Source organism: Entelurus aequoreus, linkage group LG01 (assembly GCF_033978785.1).
Source record: "Entelurus aequoreus isolate RoL-2023_Sb linkage group LG01, RoL_Eaeq_v1.1, whole genome shotgun sequence".
NCBI classification, from domain to species: Eukaryota; Metazoa; Chordata; class Actinopteri; order Syngnathiformes; family Syngnathidae; genus Entelurus; species Entelurus aequoreus.
In genome coordinates, this window is record NC_084731.1 from 78489904 (window position 1) to 78499404 (window position 9501).

Genomic DNA, 9501 nt, shown 5'->3' on the forward strand with positions numbered 1-9501 from the left:
CTGTAAAATTGGCTAAAAAAGTTAGTTATATGACTCTAAAGCAGTGGTTCTTAACCTGGGTTCGATGGAACCCTAAGGGTTCGGTGAGTCGGCCTCAGGGGTTCGGCGGAGGTCAAAAAACACCCGACTCATCGTGTAAATACAAACTTCTCCTTATCGGCGTATTACAGCTGACTGATTTGCAGGTGTGTAATTTGTTGTGAGTTTATGCACTGTGTTGGCTTTGCTGTTTGAACAAGGTGATGTTCATGCACGGTTCATTTTATGCACCAGTAAAAAAACATGGTAACACTTTAGTATGGGGAACATATTCACCATTAATTAGTTGCTTTTTAACATGCAAATTAGTAACATATTGGCTCTTAACTAGTCATTATTAAGTACTTATTAATGCCTTATTCGGCATGGTCTTATTATAACCCTAACCCTAACCAAATAACTCTAAATTAAGTCTTTATTACTTAGAAGATGTTCCCCTAGTGCAGGGGTCGGCAACCCGCGGCTCTAGAGCCGCATGCGGCTCTTTAGCGCCGCCCTAGTGGCTCTCTGGAGCTTTTTTAAAAATGTATGAAAAATGGAAAAAGATGAGGAAAAAAAAAAAGTTTTTGTTTTAATATGGTTTCCGTAGGAGGACAAACATGACGCAAACCTCCCTAATTGTTATAAAGCACACTGTTTATATTAAACATGCTTCACTGATTTGAGTATTTGGCGAGCGCCGTTTTGTCCTACTAATTTTGGCGGTCCTTGAACTCACCGTAGTTTGTTTACAAGTATAACGTTCTCCGACTTCCTAGGACGTGTTTTATGCCACTTCTTTTTCTGTCTCATTTTGTCCACCAAACTTTTAACGTTGTGCATGAGTGCACAAAGGTGAGTTTTGTTGATGTTATTGACTTGTGTGGAGTGCTAATCAGACATATTTGGTCACTGCATGACTGCAAGCTAATCGATGCTAACATGCTATTTAGGCTAGCTATATGTACATATTGCAGCATTATGCCTCATTTGTAGCTATATTTGAGCTCATTTAGTTTCCTTTAAGTCCTCTTAATTCAATTCATAACTCATGACACAATATGGCTTTTAATTTTTTGCGGCTCCAGACAGATTTGTTTTTGTATTTTTGGTCCAATATGGCTCTTTCAACATTTTGGGTTGCCGACCCCTGCCCTAGTGTCAAAAAAGCTCTAAATTAAGTCTTTGTTACTTAGAATATGTTCCCCATACTAAAGTGTTACCAAAAACATATAACTTTGTCTTGAATTTGAACATTTTTATTTTTTATTTTTCACTAAAGGAAGGGTTCGGTGAATGCGCATATGAAACTGGTGGGGTTCGGTACCTCCAACAAGGTTAAGAACCACTGCTCTAAAGTGTTCTGCTACAGTGGTGCTGAATTTCCCCCAGGGATCAATAAAGTACTTTCTATTCTATTCTAATTAGCATGTGGATGAGTCTGAGGCGTTCGGCTGCAAAATTGGCTAAAAAAAAGTTAGCATGCTAATTAAGTTTTGACATCTAGTTGAGCAAATATTGATTGACTTATGTTAGGTTTTAACATCATTAATGTAGAAAAAGAATCTTTCAATATTTATTTATGCGGCCCTTGCTGGTAAAAGTTTGGACCCCCCAGATTTATACCCAAAATGATCAATAATGTAATCTATTATTCCAGATGATGGTCATCTGCGAGGGGAAAGGCCACTTGTCTCCTTCTTCTCCTCCTCTGTCTCCACTTATGAAAGCGCCCTAAAAGTGCTAATGCCGTGCAGATGGCGAGACGTCGTGCCTGCGAGCGACATGTGAGGCGCAGAATGCGGAGAATGCCTTTCATCGAGGCTTTACGAAGGAGACGACCGCTTTGATGCTTCTGCTGACATTTCCAGCAGACGCTATGAGAGCCGAGCCCGGATAATCGAATCATTACGTCGTTGTCCTCGAGGTTTCCTGCCATGAGCTTGGCTCCTTGGGTTCGGAGAGGACGCTGACCGTGCATTTTCTAGCACGCACTTCATAGCTCACCTTTGTTATTAGCTGACTGTGCTAGCATGTCCTTGCCACAGCGGGGATCTTCCTCTGGTGCATTCAGCTGGAGCTGCTCCACCACGATGTCTATTGACACACCGCCTGTGGTACGCTTGCTCGGGTTGGCTGATTTTGCAAATATCATTATCACGATCGATCTGCTCACCCGAGAGCGTGCATGTCTATTTTTGTAACGTGATGAGTTTTAGTTTTGTGCGTCTTTATTGCAAACTTTATAATTGGGCAATGATGAACATGTGCTTGTAATTAAGTAAATGTTAGTAGCCCAGCAGGCACAAGACATTGATACAACCTTGATTATCCTTTAAAACTGACATTGAAACAACGTTGCAAAATAGTTGTATTCGTAATTGAGACAACGTTGATGTCTAACGTTGGATCCACGTTGTTGGTTGGGAAATGACCAAATTTCAACGTCACAACCTGACATTGAATAAACGTCGTCAAAAAGCATGTTGTTTCAACATTGTATTTGTGTTGTAGAATATTGGTTGGGAAATTACCAAATTTCAATGGTCAAATCAACGTCACAACCTGACATTGAATAAACATCAAAAAGTATGTAGTTTAACGTTGTATTTGTGTTGTAGAATATTGGTTGGGAAATGACCAAAATTCAATGGTCAAATCAACGTCACAACCTGACATTGAATAAACGTTGTCAAAAAGCATATTGTTTCAACTTAATGTTTGAGTTGAAATATATTGGTTGGGAAATGACCAAAATTCAATGGTCAAATCAACGTCAGAACCCAACATTGATTAAACGTCGTCAAAAAGCATGTTGTTTCAACGTTGTATTTGTGTTGTAGAATATTGGTTGGGAAATGACCAAAATTCAATAGTCAAATCAACGTCAGAACCCAACATTGATTAAACGTCGTCAAAAAGCATGTTGTTTCAACGTTGTACGTGTTGTAGAATATTGGTTGGGAAATGACCAAAATTTAACGGTCAAATCAAGGTCACAACCTGACATTGAATAAACGTTGTCAAAAAGCATATTGCTTCAACGTAATGTTTGACTTGAAATATATTGGTTGGGAAATGACCAAAATTCAATGGTCAAATCAACGTCAGAACCCAACATTGATTAAACGTCGTCAAAAAGCATGTTGTTTCAACGTTGTATTTATGTTGTAGAATATTGGTTGAGAAATGACCAAAATTCAATGTTCAAATCAAGGTCACAACCTGACATTGAATAAACATCAAAAAGTATGTTGTTTAACGTTGTATTTGTGTTGTAGAATATTGGTTGAGAAAATTAACAAAATTCAATGTTCCAATCAACGTCACAACCTGACATTGAATAAACGTCGTCAAAAAGCATGTTGTTTCAACGTTGTATTTGTGTTGTAGAATATTGGTTGGGAAATTACCAAAATTCAATGGTCAAATCAACGTCAGAACCCAACATTGATTAAACATCGTCAAAAAGCATGTTGTTTCAACGTTGTATGTGTTGTAGAATATTGGTTGGGAAATGACCAAAATTTAACGGTCAAATCAAGGTCACAACCTGACATTGAATAAACGTTGTCAAAAAGCATATGGTTTCAACGTAATGTTTGAGTTGAAATATATTGGTTGGGAAATTACCAAAATTCAATGGTCAAATCAACGCCAGAACCCAACATTGATTAAAGTCGTCAAAAAGCATGTTGTTTCAACGTTGTATTTGTGTTGTAGAATATTGATTGAGAAATGAGCAAAATTCAATGGTCCAATCAACGTCACAACCTGACATTTAATAAACATAAAAAAGTATGTAGTTTAACGTTGTATTTGTGTTGTAGAATATTGGTTGGGAAATGACCAAAATTCAATGGTCCAATCAACGTCACAACCTGAGATTGATTAAACGTCGTCAAAAAGCATGTTGTTTCAACGTTGTATTTGTGTTGTACAATATTGGTTGGGAAATGACCAAAATTCAATGGTCAAATCAACGTCACAACCTGACATTGAATAAACGTTGTCAAAAAGCATATTGTTTCAACGTAATGTTTGAGTTGAAATATATTGGTTGGGAAATGACCAACATTCAATGGTCAAATCAACGTCAGAACCCAACATTGATTAAACGTCGTCAAAAAGCATGTTGTTTCAACGTTGTATTTGTGTTGTAGAATATTGGTTGAGAAATGACCAAAATTCAATGTTCAAATCAAGGTCACAACCTGACATTGAATAAACATCAAAAAGTATGTTGTTTAACGTTGTATTTGTGTTGTAGAATATTGGTTGAGAAATGACCAAAATTCAATGTTCAAATCAAGGTCACAACCTGACATTGAATAAACATCAAAAAGTATGTAGTTTAACGTTGTATTTGTGTTGTAGAATATTGGTTGAGAAAATTAACAAAATTCAATGTTCCAATCAACGTCACAACCTGACATTGAATAAACGTCGTCAAAAAACATGTTGTTTCAACGTTGTATGTGTTGTAGAATATTGGTTGGGAAATTACCAAAATTCAATGGTCAAATCAACGTCAGAACCCAACATTGATTAAACGTTGTCAAAAAGCATGTTGTTTCAACGTTGTATGTGTTGTAGAATATTGGTTGGGAAATGACCAAAATTTAACGGTCAAATCAAGGTCACAACCTGACATTGAATAAACGTTGTCAAAAAGCATATGGTTTCAACGTAATGTTTGAGTTGAAATATATTGGTTGGGAAATGACCAAAATTCAATGGTCAAATCAACCCCAGAATCCAACATTGATTAAAGTCGTCAAAAAGCATGTTGTTTCAACGTTGTATTTGTGTTGTAGAATATTGATTGAGAAATGAGCAAAATTCAATGGTCAAATCAACGTCACAACCTGACATTTAATAAACATAAAAAAGTATGTAGTTTAACGTTGTATTTGTGTTGTAGAATATTGGTTGGGAAATGACCAAAATTCAATGGTCCAATCAACGTCACAACCTGACATTGAATAAACGTCGTCAAAAAACATGTTTCAACGTTGTATTTGTGTTGTAGAATATTGGTTGGGAAATGACCAAAATTCAATAGTCAAATCAACGTCAGAACCCAACATTGATTAAACGTCGTCAAAAAGCATGTTGTTTCAACGTTGTATTTGTGTTGTAGAATATTGGTTGAGAAATGACCAAAATTCAATGTTCAAATCAAGGTCACAACCTGACATTGAATAAAAATCAAAAAGTATGTAGTTTAACGTTGTATTTGTGTTGTAGAATATTGGTTGAGAAATTACCAACATTCAATGGTCAAATCAACGTCACAACCTGACATTGAATAAACGTCGTCAAAAAGCATGTTGTTTCAACGTTGTATTTGTGTTGTAGAATATTGGTTGGGAAATTACCAAAATTCAATGGTCAAATCAACGTCAGAACCCAACATTGATTAAACGCCGTCAAAAAGCATGTTTCAACGTTGTATGTGTTGTAGAATATTGGTTGGGAAATGACCAAAATTTAACGGTCAAATCAAGGTCACAACCTGACATTGAATAAACGTTGTCAAAAAGCATATGGTTTCAACGTAATGTTTGAGTTGAAATATATTGGTTGGGAAATGACCAAAATTCAATGGTCAAATCAACGCCAGAACCCAACATTGATTAAAGTCGTCAAAAAGCATGTTGTTTCAACGTTGTATTTGTGTTGTAGAATATTGGTTGAGAAATGACCAAAATTCAATGGTCAAATCAACGTCACAACCTGACATTGAATAAACGTCGTCAAAAAGCATGTTGTTTCAACGTTGTATTTGTGTTGTAGAATATTGGTTGGGAAATTACCAAAATTCAATGGTCAAATCAACGTCAGAACCCAACATTGATTAAACGTCGTCAAAAAGCATGTTGTTTCAACGTTGTATGTGTTGTAGAATATTGGTTGGGAAATGACCAAAATTTAACGGTCAAATCAAGGTCACAACCTGACATTGAATAAACGTTGTCAAAAAGCATATGGTTTCAACGTAATGTTTGAGTTGAAATATATTGGTTGGGAAATGACCAAAATTCAATGGTCAAATCAATGCCAGAACCCAACATTGATTAAAGTCGTCAAAAAGCATGTTGTTTCAACGTTGTATTTGTGTTGTAGAATATTGATTGAGAAATGAGCAAAATTCAATGGTCAAATCAACGTCACAACCTGACATTTAATAAACATAAAAAAAGTATGTAGTTTAACGTTGTATTTGTGTTGTAGAATATTGGTTGGGAAATGACCAAAATTCAATGGTCCAATCAACGTCACAACCTGACATTGAATAAACGTCGTCAAAAAACATGGTTCAACGTTGTATTTGTGTTGTAGAATATTGGTTGGGAAATGACCAAAATTCAATAGTCAAATCAACGTCAGAACCCAACATTGATTAAACGTCGTCAAAAAGCATGTTGTTTCAACGTTGTATTTGTGTTGTAGAATATTGGTTGAGAAATTACCAACATTCAATGGTCAAATCAACGTCACAACCTGACATTGAATAAACGTCGTCAAAAAGCATGTTGTTTCAACGTTGTATTTGTGTTGTAGAATATTGGTTGGGAAATTACCAAAATTCAATGGTCAAATCAACGTCAAAACCCAACATTGATTAAACGCCGTCAAAAAGCATGTTTCAACGTTGTATGTGTTGTAGAATATTGGTTGGGAAATGACCAAAATTTAACGGTCAAATCAAGGTCACAACCTGATGTTGAATAAACGTTGTCAAAAAGCACGTTGTTTCAACATAATGTTTGAGTTGAAATATATTGGTTGAGAAATTACCAAAATTCAATGGTCAAATCAACGTCAGAACCCAACATTGATTAAACGTCGTCAAAAAGCATGTTGTTTCAACGTTGTATTTGTGTTGTAGAATATTGATTGAGAAAAGACCAAAATTCAACGTCACAACCTGACATTCAATAAACGTTGTCAAAAAGCATGTTGTTTCAACATAATGTTTGAGTTGAAATATATTGGTTGGGAAATGACCAAAATTCAACGGTCAAATCAACGTCACAGCCAGACATTGAATAAACGTCAAAAAGCATGTTGTTTCAACGTTGTATTTGTGTTGGAAAATATTGGTTGGAAAAATGACAGAATTTCAATGGTCAAATCAACGTCAGAACACAACATTGATTAAACGTCGTGAAAAAGCATGTTGTTTCAACGTTATGTTTGAGTTGCTAAACGTCAGGACCTTATTCAACAAGTTCTCAACATTGTTTCAATGTTTTGTGCTTGCTGGAAGGAGTGTGCCACTTGGATACTGATATTGGTCCGATATCAGCAAAAAAAAGAAAAAAGAAGTAGATGATATCGGCTTACATGTAAAATGTCCGATACAAGTTGTCCTACAGCGTGTTTACTTGTGCAAAGCTGAACAGCCATTTGTCCTCTAAATGTCCTCCAATAAACAAAACATGTCTTCTATTTTAGTCTAGTCCTTTACAAAAGGTAAACATGCTAGGCGAAAAGCTACTAGGAGCTAGCAGCTACACAACAGCTAAGCACACAATAGCACACAAACTAGACATACGAGGACACAACAGCACATTTGTCAATATAAACAAGTATCAAATAATTATAGTTGGATATTACTTATACATACAAAGTCTCCAAGGAAGAAGCGTGTTAGAAAGTATCCAGTAAGAAACGTGTCCGCATCATCCAGTTTACTGCGCCACGACTCACAAGCTTAACTTAATTAATTATTGTTACCATTTGGTGTCGCCAAAGTTAATAGGATAGGATTGGATAAGATATACTTTATTTATCCCACAACGAGGAAACTGCTGAGCTAAAATGCTACTCTCAGTGGCTCTCGCTGATGTCGCTAGGCAACAAACACCGCCTTTTAAAGACACATGCACTCTGCTGTCATGAAACGTCTCTCAACTGCATATGCCAGATATTTAAAGTTGATTGTATTGCACTTGTACCCCGCCTTCCGCCCGAATGCAGCTGAAATAGGCTCCAGCACCCCCGCGACCTCAAAGGTGACAAGCGGTAGAAAATGGATGGATGGATGTATTGCACTAATTACTTTTCCTAGTAATTTATTTAATTAATTAAAGAGTAATTCCATTAGAATTCAATTACTTTTATGGTAATGCCATGAGTAACTATAATGAAATACTTTTTTATAAGTAATTTGCAGAACAATGTTCATGATTCGCAAAAAATAAAAATGGCACTTTGCTGTTTGTTAGGCTTGTGCAAAAAACAGAACTTTATTTTGGAAAATAGGCTCCAACCAACAGGATATTGAATTGGAACGACAGGAAGTGGACTCATTGTAATATAAAGAAATCCTTACAGCCAAATATTGTTTAACAAAGATGTTGGCTTGAATACCGAAAATAAATAAATAAATACAAATAAAATACCACTCCACTTCAACTTAAAGACAGCATATTTCATTCCAGACGGATAATAATAAATAGGTTAGTGTCTCTCATTGCTGTTATTGTTTTTGGACTAATCTCACTTGATCGAACCTTTTCTAACGTTCCACACGACCAAATGATTCAAGTGTGTATGATTCCTGCTGATATCGTATCGGTATCGGCCCATACTCAAAGGTATCGGTATCAAAAGTGGGAAAAGTTGTATCAATAAAAAAAATGACAGGTCAAACAAAAAAAAGTTCCACGTGTTTTAGCTAAAGCTTGTGTGAAAAGAAAGTGACCACATGATGTTCGTTACTTCCTGTAGAGGCAAAAGAGATGTGATGGATGAACATCATCATCATGAGTCGATGGTTTAATTCCGACTTCCGCTGTGTTTCGCCCGCACCTTGGTGCCCTCGCCGTCTATTATGGAGTCAGCGTGCAAATAGCGTCTGGCGTGAAAAAGCTTACAATAAATGGAACTCCCCCGTCCTCCTGGATGTATTCAATGTACTGAAGAGCTCTGCTGCAACCTCTTTCTCTATGTTGTCATGGCAACCTGCCACTCCGCGTGTGTGTGTGTGTGTGTGTGTGTGTGTGTGTGTGTGTGTGTGTGTGTGTGTGTGTGTGTGTGTGTGTGTGTGTGTGTGTGTGTGTGTGTGTGTAGGACATGAGTGATTGTGTTGGAGTGTATTATTGTAATGAGCCTCTTTTTACATATTGACTCCATTATTTGGAGGGCGAGGGATGCGCACTGTTCCTAACACATGATGATTAGGGACAGAACACAAAGAAGAAGAGAAACACTGCCCCCTACTGGTTAGTTGTCTTATTTGTTTTCATTCAACGCCGTTTTAAAGCAGCCCACATTTACTGTTGTTCCTTCAACAATTGAATCAGCGCAACACAACTAAGTATAAAAAGTTGTTATACTTAGTTGTGTTGCCCTGATTCAAAAACAGTGTTTTTATTATAAACACTGTTTTTTTTTAAAAAATATTTTGACTTTTTTTTTTTAAGTTTGTGGGTCATAGTTGTTTGTAATAATAAAAGTTACGTAACAATT